General features: G+C 46.5%; 1 long non-coding RNA gene across 6 annotated transcripts in view; it reads right to left on the bottom strand.

The window, feature by feature from the left end:
- Positions 1-2,254: 2,254 nt before the first annotated feature.
- The window catches only part of LOC146063524 (uncharacterized), a 35,816-nt gene continuing 23,075 nt past the window's right edge, over positions 2,255-14,995 (bottom strand). For 5 of the 6 annotated variants that reach the window (XR_014471592.1, XR_014471591.1, XR_014471594.1 and 2 more), the window contains 4 exons: positions 7,228-7,342; positions 5,990-6,100; positions 3,456-3,635; positions 2,255-2,593 (listed from right to left, as the gene is read on the bottom strand). This is a non-coding gene — a long non-coding RNA (uncharacterized LOC146063524). The remainder of the gene's footprint in view (positions 2,594-3,455; positions 3,636-5,989; positions 6,101-7,227; positions 7,343-14,995) is intronic. The other variant, XR_014471596.1, reaches the window with a different exon arrangement.

Below are 14,995 nucleotides of genomic sequence, written 5' to 3' on the forward strand. Positions count from 1 at the left end.
GGCACGGACACCCCTGCCCGCTCCAGCACTGCAGGGACGCCGGCGCCGCAAGTTTTTTACACAGTTCGCTAACCCTCCATGCTGGGGGTGAGGGGTGAACTGCTGCCCTCCAGGTGCCGGTGCCCTAGGCAAATGCCTAGAGCTGCCTAGTGGTGGCGCCGGCCCTGTGTGTGTCACATATTTAATAGCTTGAAAAAGTCTCCAGTTGTTTGGGAGACGAAACGCGTTGCCCCACTTCCGCCAGTGCTTACAGCAGACTTGTGACAGACTTCCGCCCGCACTCCAAGTCCCAGGGATCTTTGCCGTTACTGCTCCCGGCCGGACGCCCGCCGCTACCTCCAAACATGCCGCTGAGCGCTCAGCACCTTACAGGAATCTGCCGCCAGCGTGTACTTCTCCGGCACGCCATCCTCTAAGTAGCCCATTGAGGAACAACATCCACCCTATCGGATACAGTGAGTGTTTCCATACCTGCAAGTTCAAACGTATACCTGTGTCTCCTGCAGTCTGGGCTTATTATTAATTGTGCCTGCTCTACTAACACGCAGACGCTTGCTACCTGCCAACACCTGCATGAACTTTATGCGTGTCAGCTTACCCGCTAATTCAGGTTCACTTGACCTACTAACTTTGCTTCTGCCATAAGGCTCTACACTGTGTGTACGGTTAACGGCAATCCCCTGAAGGGACCATCACTAACTTTGTTATTCTCGCTGGGACGCCAGCAAATTGTGCTACTAATTAGTCACGAAGTCTGCTACTTTTATTATGAAACACTAGCTTAGTACATAGGAATTTTATTCTTGTATTATACATACAATTGTACCATTTAATTCCAATTTTAGTTTTACCCACCCAATTCTTATTATATTATTTGTATCTGTGTATTCATGTAATTGTATATGTATCTGTGATCATTCTACTCCAATTTTAGTTTATTACCCACCTTATTCTTAAATTGATTTTTTTGTGTCTATATATAAAAATGTTTTACATTTAATACAGCGTTTCCTCCTTCATTGTGCTTGGTGTGCCATATATCCTTACTATTTTGTTCAATTATAGACCAGATTGACAGCGCAGTGTGTATTCCCTAGCAAACCACATATTTAATATATGTGCGACACACAAATAAACATTTTTGCACCAGTACTGTACTGTGGTGAAATGGATAATAGCCGCTGTACTGTGTTGTAACATGTATACAGGGCTCTACCATTGTGTTGTGTGTATAAGCAGCTCTACTGTAGCATAACATGTATATGTGGCTCTACTGTGTAGAGTAATGTGTATTAACAGCTCTCCTGTGTGATGTAATGTGTGTAAGTTTCTCTACTGTGTGGGATAAAGTGTATAAGCGTCTCTACCTGGCATAATGTGTTCAATGAGCTCTACCGAGCAACTGTGTATGAGTGGTTCTACCTGGCATAATGTGCAAAAGGAGCCACTCACTTCAAGCTGCTCTATAGAGTGCCATACAGGTCCAAGTGACCTGTCTAAGTTGGCCAAAAGGTAGGGACAACAAACTAAAATTTTACCTTGTCCCTCAACCAAAAAACGTTCTGACACCTCTATATACAGGAGAAGTTGGAGAATCAGTTGACACACTTCATTTATCATTAATCATGCCTTCTATTATGTTGGCTCCGGCCATTTTTTTATTTGGTGCAGCCCACATGAGGCCACTTCCAATAAATTTTCCAAGGCCACTTTTAGTCCCCAATCCTCCGCTGTTCCAGGGGGCCCCACACCACACACATTCATTACTCTCTCCTACTGTGATAGCGGCATCTGACTCAGAAGAAGCCTTGCACTGATCTGCCTAACAAGGAGCATGCAGCATGTACATGCAGGGGAGTGTGGCAGGTGGCCCGGCACTGTCCCCAGTAATAGCTGTACATGGTGGCAGTACTGTTACAATACCCACACAGACTCACACACATTGCCCACCTGCCGATAAACTGTCTCCACCTACTGACAAAGTAGCCACACCTACTGACAAAGTAGCCACACCCACTGACTGCACAGCCCAGGGCCGTTTATAGACTATTTGGGTCCCAGTGTGAACAGTAAAATTCCACCCACACCAAAAAAATGGGGTGTTAGTGCTATAAGGGGTATGGCCTTGCAGGAAAAGACTACCCTTACACCCCCAGACATTGTACACCGCATCCCGCTTACTAATGCTAAAGACTCATAAAAGCTTAAATTAGAAGTGATAATTAAAGCATAAAGTCAGACAAGTAAATGACCAGTCATACATGTTTATTTGCACTTACAATTGTACATATGAATGCTGTAATGCTAATGTGCATGTAACAGGAAAAATGATCATGGATACAGTAAATGTAACCACTGGGTGCAATAAACTGCTATTAGCGCCTTTCTTCTTTTATCTCACACCCCTTGTAGCTTGGCTTGTTCCCAGCAGGTGGCAGCATCCCACACTCTGTGATCTTGCCAACAGATGGCAGCAACTGGGTGATCAGCATCCTGCACTCTGTGATCTCTCCAGTAGGGGGCTCTGAGCACACGTGTTACTAGGTACTTCTTCAGGGCACATCTATCCCCAGTCGCAGACATATTGTACAACCTTTGGGAGAACAAAAACATTTGTTCTCTCAGTGCCTGGGATAATTAATCACAATGCCAGGGATAAATATTCACACTGCCAGGGATAAATATTCACACTGCCGGGGGTAAATATTCACACTGCCAGGGATAAATATTCACACTGCCCGGGATAAATACTCACACTGCCAGGGATAAATACTCACACTGCCAGGGATAAATACTCACACTGCCAGGGATAAATACTCACACTGTGAGGGATAATTAATCACACTGCCAGGGATAAATACAATGCCAAAGATAAATGCTCACAATGACAGGGAAATGCACTCATGATGCCAGTGATAAATCCACATAATGCCAATGATTAATACTCAAACTGTCTGGGATATATACTCACAATACCCAGGATAACTACTCACACTGCCCGGGATAAACACTCACACTGTCCAGGATAAACACTCAAACTGCCCGGGATAAACGCTCAAACTGCCCATGATAAACACTCACACTGCCCGGGATAAAGACTCACACTGCCCGGGATAAAGACTCACACTGCCAGGGATAAATACTCACACTGCCAGGGATAAATACTCACACTGCCTGGGATAAATACTCACACTGCCAGGGATAAACACTCACACTGCCCGGGATAAACACTCACACTGCCCGGGATAAATGCTCAAACTGCCCGGGATAAACACTCAAACTGCCCGGGATAAAGACTCACACTGCCTGGGATAAAGACTCACACTGCCAGGGATAAATACTCACACTGCCAGGGATAAATACTCACACTGCCTGGGATAAACACTCACACTGCCTGGGAAAAATACTCACACTGCCCGGAATAAACACTCACACTGCCTGGGATAAATACTCACACTGCCAGGGATAAAGGCCCCATAAACAGGTGAAGGTGATGTAGGACCAGATGGGCTCCAGATCCAGTAACAGGAATCCTTCAGATGGGAACCAGATGTATCTGGAGACGGGTCATTGGGAGAGTGATGGATACTTGGGTGACCGCCCGACCAGGCGCCACTTCCTCCGCCAGAAGGAAGCTGAGCAGAACGGTGATAGGAAGAAAGAGTCATTCAAAAGAAATAATAAATCCAGTCACATTGTTGGCATGCTCCAATAGGAGCTGTACTCCTTCCTGGGAGCTTTATACTTATGTTACAGATATTACCAGTAGCATACTTCCCAACATTTGATCTGTGTGAGGAGTGACAAGGGGCGAAAAGGGGGTGTGGCCTGTACTCACTATGCTACCGCAAGGGCACGCCCTGTTTTTGCAGCTGAGGCGGCATGCTCAGCAGCTCCGTGAGCTATGCCCCCAGGCCCTCTGGTTGCAGGAATAGACGCTGTGTGTATGCGCACAGCATCTATTCACGGATGACAGGGGGGACTCCCAACTGCCCATTCCCACGCCACTGGACACCCCCAAAAAACCAGGACATTCCCGCGATATGCGGGACATTTGGGAGGCATGCAGTAGCAACCTCCCAACTCAGTCACTGGAGCATAGAATTTGCTGCGCTCTATGGGCCAGATTCTCTAAGCTTCAAAGTGATAAAATAGAGAGTGATAAACAGCCAGCCAATCAGCTCCTGCCTGACATTTTTCAAACACAGTCTGTGACATGACAGGTAGGAGCTGATTGGCTGGCTGTTTATCACTCTCCAATGTATCACTTCTGAAGCTTAGAGAATATGGCCATATAACTGGTAATAAATTAATGATAAATAATGTATTGGGATAAAAGGGTCAACAACCATCTTGTATACAGATAATAAGCCATTTCCATTACAATTGTTTCAGTTTTCTATGGACTTTTGGTTGTACAATAAGTGTTGCTAAAATCGATGCCACACAACGAATCAGATGTCAGCCATGATAAAATCCTCATTGTTTTGTCTGAGAAACTTAGCAAGAACCAAGGGCCCGATTCAGAGGTGATCGCTGTTGTGCACATTGAATGACTGCACATGTGTACGGACTGTAGTGCACATGCGCGTGCCCGAATACTGTCGTATGGATATAATCGCAATCCCCTCACAGTATACTGACAGGAAGCTGGCATATGGGGGTGGTAACCGGCGCTGGCATATGGGGGTGGTAACCGGCGCTGGCATATGGGGGTGGTAACCGGCGCTGGCATATGGGGGTGGTAACCGGCGCTGGCATATGGGGGTGGTAACCGGCGCTGGCATATGAGGGTGGTAACCGACGCTGGCATATGGGGGTGGTAACCGGCGCTGGCATATGAGGGTGGTAACCGGCGCTGGCATATGGGGGTGGTAACCGGCTATTTTATGGCAGTGTTAGAAAAATGCAGACGCACCCAGGTGTTTTATGGGACAGTCTCTGACGTCAGCTCCGGATCCCGATCATCCTGTGTCGGGCGTAGAGTTGCGGAAGGGTCAGATTTACACTTGCACAGAAAATCATTTTATGGATCGTGAATTGCGTATGGAATTGCAGTTGGATAGTGAATAGCGATCCTATGCGCAATTCACTCGCAGATTTGCATGTGGCTGGTTTTCTTTTTGTCTGGTCGATGGCTATCTAAATACAGGCATATGCAACTTTACAGATGAGCGATCAGGTCTGAATCAGGCCCCAAGCCCCTAATTCCCTCAGATCTGCCTACACTCATACATGCATTTATAGCCTCAGGCAATGACTACTGCAATGCCCTCTACCTGAGTCTCCCAGGGGAGGAATAATACTGCTTGCAGCTGGAACATAATGCAGGAGCCAGGCCCCATACACATTAGGCGCCCCCCCCCGTTAAGCACCCCTACCCCCCCCCTGCCCCGCCGCCGCCCATGCAAACCCCCCCTCAATCCCCCACAGCCTTACCAATCGCGCTGGTCCCGGCGGCTCCGTTCTTCTGCTGAGGACCACCAGAAAATGGCCGCCCCCATACAGCAGACAGTTTCAGAGAACAGTGTGCTATATGGGGGCTGCCATTTTCTGGTGGTCCTCAGCAGAAGAACGGACTGCCGGGACCAGCGCGATAGGTAAGTCTGCGGGGGATTGGGGGGGTTAACTATAGCACCGCAGCCCCCGGTGCCCCCACATGCACAGCGCCCCCCCGCGGTGGCGGGGGCTGCGGTGCTATAGTTACACCGCTGCACACAATGTATCATATGTGATCCCAGTCATGGCTGCGGAATATGTTACATATTCATGGCAGCTATGACAATCTGTTCCAGCACATGAACACGCCTTGGATTGGAGGAAAAGGAAATGTGATATGGCCATATCGGAATCGGACGAAAAGTGGCCAAATCGCATTATTGGATGGGGGCTATTAGATTTGGGTGGGGTGTGTTCAATCTGATATCTAAATTTCAGTGTAAAGATAATGCAGCCAGTATTTAACCAGCACAGAAACAAAATAACTCACCCAAATCCAACCTTGCGGCTCCGACTCTGTGGAACTTTGTACAGTTCTAGCGGCCTCCATGTTAGAGGCCTTCGGAAACACTGAAGCATTTCAATAATGTTCTTTTAGTGTCTATAAAACAGAATATTCAATGCTTAGCTCTGATCTGTATTATAATAATCAGGGTTTAACCCCTTCCCGACATTTGACGTACATTTACGTCATGGCCGGGATGTACTTCCCGACGCATGGCATAAATGTACGTCATGACTTTAAACTGTCACCGCGTCTATAGACGCGGTGACAGAGGGACGATGGCTGCTGTCCCTGACAGCAGACATCTTCCCTCGTAGCCCAGGGGGGGCAGCGATGCCCCCCCCCATCGGCGATCGCTGCGATTGGCTGTTCAAATGTGAACAGCCAATTGCAGCGTTTTCTGTGTTCTGTGTATAATTTTGTCTCTGCTGCCCCCTAGTGTCCAAAAAAATTAAAAGGAGGTTGAAATAATGATGGTAAAATAAAGTACACATATGGTCTTTGTTAGTTATTAACTATTTTGAGTGGTATGATTATTTGTCTCACAAGCAGAAAATTTAACATTTTGCAAATTGCAAAATGTTCAATTTTTTTACGACATTTTGGTATTTTTCACAAAAAAAAAACAGACTGTATCGACCAAAATTTACCACTAACTTAAAGTACAATGTGTCACGAGAAAACAATCTCAAAATCACTGGGATAAGTAAAAGCAATAAAAAGTTATCCCCACATAAAGTGATACATGTCAGATTTGAAAAAAAGGGCTCTGTCAGGAAGGCAAAAACAGGCTGCGGCGGTAAGGGGTTAACCTGTATCTAATTTTTTAAGATTAAAAAATAAAATACTTAAAACACCATAAAGAACTATGTACATTGTGATAATGCTCCAGCCAATCAGCTACTAACTGTACATTTACATATTGGAGCTGATAGGCTGGAGCATTATCACCTTGCACATAACGTTCTTTATGTGGATAGATACAACTTCCCCAAGCTTCATACATTTCCCCCTTTGGGTCCTATTGGAAGACAAGTGTGATATAAATAGCGTATTATTGGATTAGATGGATCTCTATACACATCCTCTTATAATAAGCTGTGAGGTGCGGTGAACCTCAGGGGCCACAGCTGCAAACTGTATATATCCGTTATTGGCACAAACATTGTAATACCAGTAAGATGTATCTTGTTATTGGTTTCCTACAGCGTCCAGTTAATTACCTTTCTTTTTGTGGTTTTCTCGAATCGGCAGGAGATATTGTGGTGGATGGGCCTGTTTGGCATCGATAGACATATAGATAGATAGATAGATAGATAGAATCTACCTATATCTTATCTATTTAAAAAAAAAGTAATATTAAAATGAAATCAACAAGTAATTTAAAGTTTAGTATTCTTATCATCAGTTTCCTATTCTTATCATTAGTTTACTAATCTATATGTCTAAAGAAACGCCTCCTCTCCTCTCTGTCTCCTCCTCATCCTCCTCTCTGTTTCCTCCTCTCCATCCTCACTCTGGGATATATCCTTTACCAGAGACAAACGGGTTTCTGGCACTGTTCACAAATTTAGGATTTGGTCTCCGTATCCTCTTCCTCTTCTCTGGGACCTTGGTCCTCATCTCCTCTGCCTGCTGTCTGGGAACAAGGCCCAGTGCTGCAATAAAGGCACATTTATCTGGGTCTTCCAGCTTAGTACGCTTCGCAACTGGGGGATCCTCAGTAGGCTCTTCAACAAAATTCATGTCAGACATGACTGAAATCTAACCACAACTGTCACTAGCAAAGAGTAATGGCAGTTACTGGTCACTAGCACCTGGCTGGCCTCTGTGACCTCATTATGACATCACTAATTATGCATGCTGCACTGACTCCTAGGGACCAGGGCTAGCAACAGAAATCTAAGGGCCTGGCACTCTGATATCTCTGGGGGCCCCATACACTTGCCAATTTGCATGCTCTGTAAGCCCATGGGTAACTAATAGCTACTGGGCTAAAGAGCTAGCACATATGGAGATTTAATAGGATGATAGATTCAGATTCAAGTGAGAGATTTGGTAAGAAATCTCCAGTTTTGTTTAAAGCAGCAATCATTTACCCTGCAAAACCAGTGTCATTTTGCAGTGTAAATGATTGCCGCTTTAAAAAAAACTGGAGATTTCTTACCAAATATCTCTCTTTCTGAATCTTTCATCCTGATAAATTTCACTGAGATGTACTAAGCCTTAAAAAGTGAAAACATGGAGAGTGATAAACAAACCAATCCGCTCCCAACTGTCATTTGCCAAACACAGCTTAAGATACGGCAGTTAGTAGCTGACTGGCTGGTGCGTTGTCACTCTTGCCCTAAACACATGCACACGCACACACTTAGTATGATTTTGGAGTGTGTTAGGAGACTGGAGTCACCTGGAGGAAGCTCACACCAGCATGGACCACTAATACAGAGCACAGTGGGACATAAAGCACTATCTGCACTGTGATATTAGATTGCTGGGTGAATATTACTTATTTTCATAATGAAACTGAGTGTCAGAATCAATAGGTCGACACAAGCTTTAGGTTGACATGGGCTAGGTTGACATGAATTTGTCATATTTTTTTGGTTCCGAATGTCGACATAGTCAACATGGTAACCGTCAAAGTGTACCGCATCCCGTCTCATGACTGGCTGCAATCACTACCATTGGCACACTATTTTAATCTCCAACCACGCTGTAGTGGTGGGTAGGGCACAAAATACGGGATGCAGTTAAAATGCCGGCGGTCAGGATCCCGGCGTTCAGAATCCCAACGCCGGAATCCCGACCGCCGAAATCCCGACCGCCGAAATCCCGACACATTCTCCCTCCGTGGGTGTCCACGACACCCCTGGAGGGAGAATAAATTAGCGAGCGCAGCGAGCCTGCAAGGGGGGGCGATCCACGTCCCCCCCTTGTCGGCATTTCGGCTGTCGGGATTCCGGCGTCGGGATTCTGAACGCCGGGATCCCGACCGCCGGGATTCAGTACTGAATCCCAAAATACCACCTGTCAGCACATGTTGGCTAAAAAAAAAAAGCGCTGGCCCTGACCGCACTGGCAGTTGTGGATATATAGGGCCAGATGCACTAAGCTTCAAAAGTGATCAAATGGAGAGTGATAAACAACCAGCCAGTCACCTCCTGCCTGACATGTCACAGACTGTGTTTCAGACAGGAGCTGATTGGTTGGTTGTTTATCACTCTCCATTTTATCACTTTTGAAACTTAGTGCATCTGGCCCATAGTATGGACAGCTTTTTAAACCACTCATGATACACTGGATGAGTCCTTCACTGTTATTATTGCAAATGGATGGTGACCCTTTGGAGTGGTGACAGCTGCTGGTTGTCCTGTGCCGGCAATGTGCTGTTCCAATGAATTTGTGTCCACTAGTCCTGATTCAGGTATCCATAAATAAAAAAGATGTCACATTTCGCTGAGGGGTCTCAGCTTTTTCAAAGGTGTCTTTCCCTTGGATCACAGTATTTATATATTGGGCCGCTAATTGCTACAGCTGTTCATTGTTAGCATTACACGTTGTGTGAATATACATAATTTCCCTTAGAAACTCAATTTATATATATACCATTCAAGAAAAACGAAATAGCAGACATAAAAATAAATAGTTAAAAAATATACACATATTTCACTCTTTCATTCCCGATCACGTGACCCCTATGTTTAAGTCACGTGATTCCAATAAGTGTAGTAATGGGATGATATTACCTCTGTTGCTGGTGTTTTTGTTTTTCAAAAGTTATGGGTTCTCACAGCCGTCCGTACTTCCAGTCACATGTCTTCGCAACCCGGTAGTCGTACATGCGTTCCATCTCCCCAAAACGTGGCTGGCTGGAGTGCATGCGTTCCAATTCAGGGTTGGCTGGAGTATTTCTACAATCACGTTATCTTGCATCATGTGATCTATAGTCTGCCAATCCCTGTGTTTTGTTGGCATGTTTCTATAGTAACAGATTTAATCAAAATGGCCATACTATGTTCTGGCCGATTAGAAATATGGGTACTAGCACGGCGCCCCGATAATTAGTCGCCTGATTTTTTAATCGAATCGCATCGCATGCCATACACCTGATGGCATGCGATGCGACGCGATTTTAACTCATATTCGATATTAAATTGTATAAGCACCCTAATGGGTGCTTACAATGCTTAAATGCACCCCCACGCCACCCCCCAAGTATAAACGTGAACCCGAAGCGTGGCGATCGCAGCGAGCCTGCGAGGGGCGGCGGTACACGTCCTACGACCTTTTCATACCCCCACTATCCACGTCGGCGTGGAGTTGAGAATAGAAAGCGCGAAGCGTGGCGAGCGCAGCGAGCCCCGCGAGGGGACGCGGACACCTGTGAAGCCCGCGAAGGGACGCGGATACCTGTGAAGGTATCCGCGTCTGCTCGCCACGCTTCGGGCTTTCTATTCTCAACTCCATGCTGACGTGGATAGTGGGGGTATGAAAAGGTCGTAGGACGCGTACCGCCGCCCCTCGCGGGCTCGCTGCGCTCGCCACACTTTGGATTCACGTTTATACTTGGGGGTGGCGTGGGGGTGCATTTAACCATTGTAACCACCCATTAGGGTGCTTATACAATTTATAATCGCATCGCATCGAATTGTATGGCATTGTATGCCATATACAATGGCATACAATTTTTAAATTGTATGCCATTGTACAACATCGGCCGATATCGCATCGCATACCATAGCATGCGATATGGTCTGCGATGCGATGGGCGCTGTGCTAGTACACAAGTACCGACATATGTATTTGTTGTTGCACCTTAAGTACCAAAATTACTTGTATATATTAATTACATTTAAAACAAGAGATTTACACCATATAGCACATGATAGGACTGAGGTCTTAAACTAAATTTAATAATGGAAAAATGTATTCCACATAAGCGCAGTTCTTGTTCTTTTTTCTTTTGTATACAGTACATACAAGGGACTGACTATCCCATTAACCAAAACTGCTGCTGCTGAAGAGAAGCCCTAAGTAGCACCTCAAAATGATCCCCAGGGATAATACACCCATTTTTGTCAACCGAAAAAGGGTTGACCTAATGACCTTATCCCATTCTGGGTTGAGCCAACCTCCTGATATCTGCCATTAGAACGCAAGTAACTTAACAATTAATTTAATCAAACTTAAACCAAGTCGCTTTGACAGATAATAAGGTCAATGGACGTCCAGCGGTGGATTAGTAAGGCCCAATGATGTTAGTAGATTATTGAAACTACATTAAGGCTCACACACAGCCGCACCGGTACAGAATAAGGAGGTGCAGCGTGTAAGATCAGGACCTGCGTCTAAAGCCTTGGACTTGGTGGGACAGATTCGATGTGAGGGTTCTGTCCCACTGTCTTTGTTGGGACTGCATTGTCTCCTTATCTGCCAGGCAGTCAGGAAGTAGAACAGCGGCACTGAACAGGTCTCATACATTCAGCCAAGGGTACAGGGATGGCCATTGACCATCAATGTTTTGACACAGATTGGGTCGACACCATTAGGTCGACATGCAGAAAGGTCGACATGGGTCTAGGTCTAGGGGAAGGGGAGGTCACAGGGGGGTCCGTAAAATGCGGGGGGGCTGCTGCTCCATATCCCATCAGCACTGTGGAAGTGACTGGAGCACCAGCTGAAGTGGCAGCAGCGACACCTCCAGCACTGGGGAGGAGGAGAGGACAGGGCCCCTCTTCCAGACCTGGGACTGTGATGGCTTTAAATCAACAGGTACGGGGGTCACTATTTTGTGCCTATGGGCGGCCTGTTACTTAAATCTGTCCCTGCTCACAGACTGGGGGCCAGATACCCTTAGCTTCAAAAAGTGATGAAGAAGAGAGTGATAAACAACCAGCCAATCAGCTCCTACCTGCCATGTCACTGACTGTGTTTGAAAAAAGTCAGGCAGGAGCTGATTGGTTGGTTGTTTATCACGCTCCATTTGATCACTTTTTGAAGCTTAGTGCATCTGGCGCTGCATCTGGCTTCACTTGGGCCCATAGGTAAAAACTGCCACTGATAGTAATTACTTTAGAAGAAAGTGGAGTACACATGGAAATGATGCAATGTTGTCAATGGTTTCCCTCAAACTGTTTTTTCTCCCTGATATTGGGCCTAATTCAGACCTGAACACACAGTTGCTATTTCACAGGCCAGGCGATTCTCGCTAGGCTGCATATGCTTACGGGGTAGGATTTCACAGGCCGGCGTGCAATCAACTTTATTTTAATCACTGGCCGTTCGCAAGGTGATTGACAGGTAACTGGCGTTTGGGGGTGGTAACTGGCCATTTTCTGCAGCGTCATCAGTGTCTCCACTGGGAGCTACCCATGCTGCTCTCAGACATCAGCATTTATCTGCACCGCACTGACATGGGTGGAGGAAGCAGTGGCATTATTCCTTCAGGCATTAGCGAGAAACCCAGAGACAGTACACAGCCAGTGGGCAGGCACAGAGAGACCCGATTCCTGACCGCACACTACTCCGGGGCCCTTATTCTGATCGGTGCGGCCCGATCAGAAATATGCGGTGATGTCCGTCTTGGCGAATCCCCGCCTTCCATACGGATCGCCACCTCCGTCCGTATGCGGATATGTGGCGGTCCGCATGAATGTGGACGGGGATACGCCTCCTCCATGGTGGGAGCAGCCCCTGCATTCGATGGTCGCCGAACATCGAATGCAGGGCCGCACGCTCCACCAGGTCCCGCAACACAAGACCACACGGACACTTGTCCGTGTGAAATCTTGTATGGGGGCGGGCAGCTGACATCCGGCGATGTCAGATGCCCGCCCCGTACCCACGCGTCACGGCCTCATTACCATGCATACGCCCCGCGTTTGCATGGGAACGCCCATGAAACGCGGGGCGTATGCATAGGGTAATGAGGATAAGTAGCCCCTCACGCCCCTCTACGCCCCCTGTGCGGCGTATAAAGAATCCATGCGGCGAAATCGCCTGCACATGCGCAGAGTGACCTCTGCACATGCGCAGACGATAAACATCGGCGGGCCGTACGCAAGCGGGAATATCCGCACCGATCAGAATAAGGGCCCGAGTCCTTAATATAAGGCAGGGTTGCCGACTTTTTAATGCTCCTCTCCGGGAGAAGCCCGGAGAGGAGACTTTCCTTACCCGATCGGGGGGGCGGGGCTTGACGGTGACGTCATTAAGCCCCACCCCCATTACCTGAAATAGTAGAAATTACTGATATCCATGGAGGGGGCGGGCTAAAATGCCGCGATTGTGCCATTTTAGCTCCGCCCCCTCCTCTGAGACCCGCGGATTGCGGCATTTACATGCCGCGATTCGGGGGGCTCAGGAGGGTCCCCCAGATTCCGGGAGGGTTGCCCACCCTTCCGGGGGGGCCGGGAGTGGGACCCGATTTTCGGGAGACTCCCGGGAATTCCAGGAGGGTCGGCAACCCTGATATAAGGACACACATATCGCTCACTTCCACTCATACAGTAAATACTGTATATTTCAAATAGAGAGGAGGGTCACTCATAAATGAAAAGTATAATCTAACCTAGCGTGAGAGAAAACATGTACATGTTTAGGTTCAGCCTTACCGCAGTTTTTCACTTTGCTTTTGATGAACTGCTTAAAGCTATGGAAATACCAAATCCCCCTCCTCACTCAGAGGAAAAGGATGCTCGGAGCACAGACATATTCAAAGTAATTTTCTAAGCTTAAAAAATACAATATATCATTGGATCTTGTGAAGAAATAAGCTTGCCCCCTGCTGGTATTAATTTTAGATACAGTATCTACATGTAGCTTACTGCATGATAAGTGATTTTATCACAGCTTCATTATTTACAACTAAAAATAGGGGGTTTATATACAGTATAAAAGACACACAAACACACACACACACACACACAATTCAACCCATTAAAGAATCTACAGATATCTCTGTATTACAAATGATACTTACACAGATGCGTGCAGACAGTGGGCTGGGTGCTCTAACATTTATCGCTCCCCTCTGTCGGTTTTTGCATTGTTAATAATAAGCTGTAACATATGCGATCATCAACGCAAGGGACAGCTCTTGCGCTAAGTGCTGTCCCTTGCGATGCAGCTCCGGCTCTGGACTTCTGAGTCTGAGACCCGGGAATCGGCCTGCGCATGTGAAGAGTGATGGGGAAGTCAGGGGGGGGGGGGGCATGCTGGGAGGGATCCGTGATGGGATCCCTCCCAGTATATTTATTGTGAACCAGTAGGTTCTAAAAATAAAAAAATAATTTTTTAAGATCATAATTCATTATTTGAGTGCAGACTTTAAAAACAAAGTTATCGCCTAAGTATTCAATACCTATGAGGTGGAAACTCTAAAGTCCCATACCCACTGGGCTACTTTGAGCTGAAAGCAGCCGAAAGCAGCACAGATGAGCTGGCCCTGCTGCTCACCTGCTGGTATTCCCAGCAGATGAGCAATGGGGTGGATAGCTCAGTCTCCATAGCATTCTGCTATGGAAAGTCGTCCACCCCCGCAAAATCACTAAAACGGGCAAAAATTGCTCAGTGTGTATTCACTGATCTTTTCAGCCCAGCAATTTTCTGCATCATCGCTGTCCATACACATCACTGTCCATACACACTGGGCAAAATTGCCCAGTGTGTATGGACCTTTAGACCTTATGGACCTTTAGTCCAAGACATAAGCTATTGCCCTTATAATTGACTTGCTTCCTGTGAATCAATAAAAAGGGCAGCATTTATAAATAAAAGTCCCCTCATTTAAATACCATTGGTCATACTGTGATTTTTGGAGAAAAGTTGTGAAAATAAAGACCAAAGACAAATCTACGAAAACAAAAGTAAGTTCTAGAAATGTACAAGATAGGAATACTGTAGACTACAAAGTATTATCCAAGTGTTTGGATATCACTTATATGATTTGGGCCCTTTTCACCTGATTACGATGGATCGGGCTGAGAA

This window comes from Crinia signifera, chromosome 3, assembly GCF_055691185.1.
Source record: "Crinia signifera chromosome 3, ASM5569118v1, whole genome shotgun sequence".
Lineage (NCBI taxonomy): Eukaryota > Metazoa > Chordata > Amphibia > Anura > Myobatrachidae > Crinia > Crinia signifera.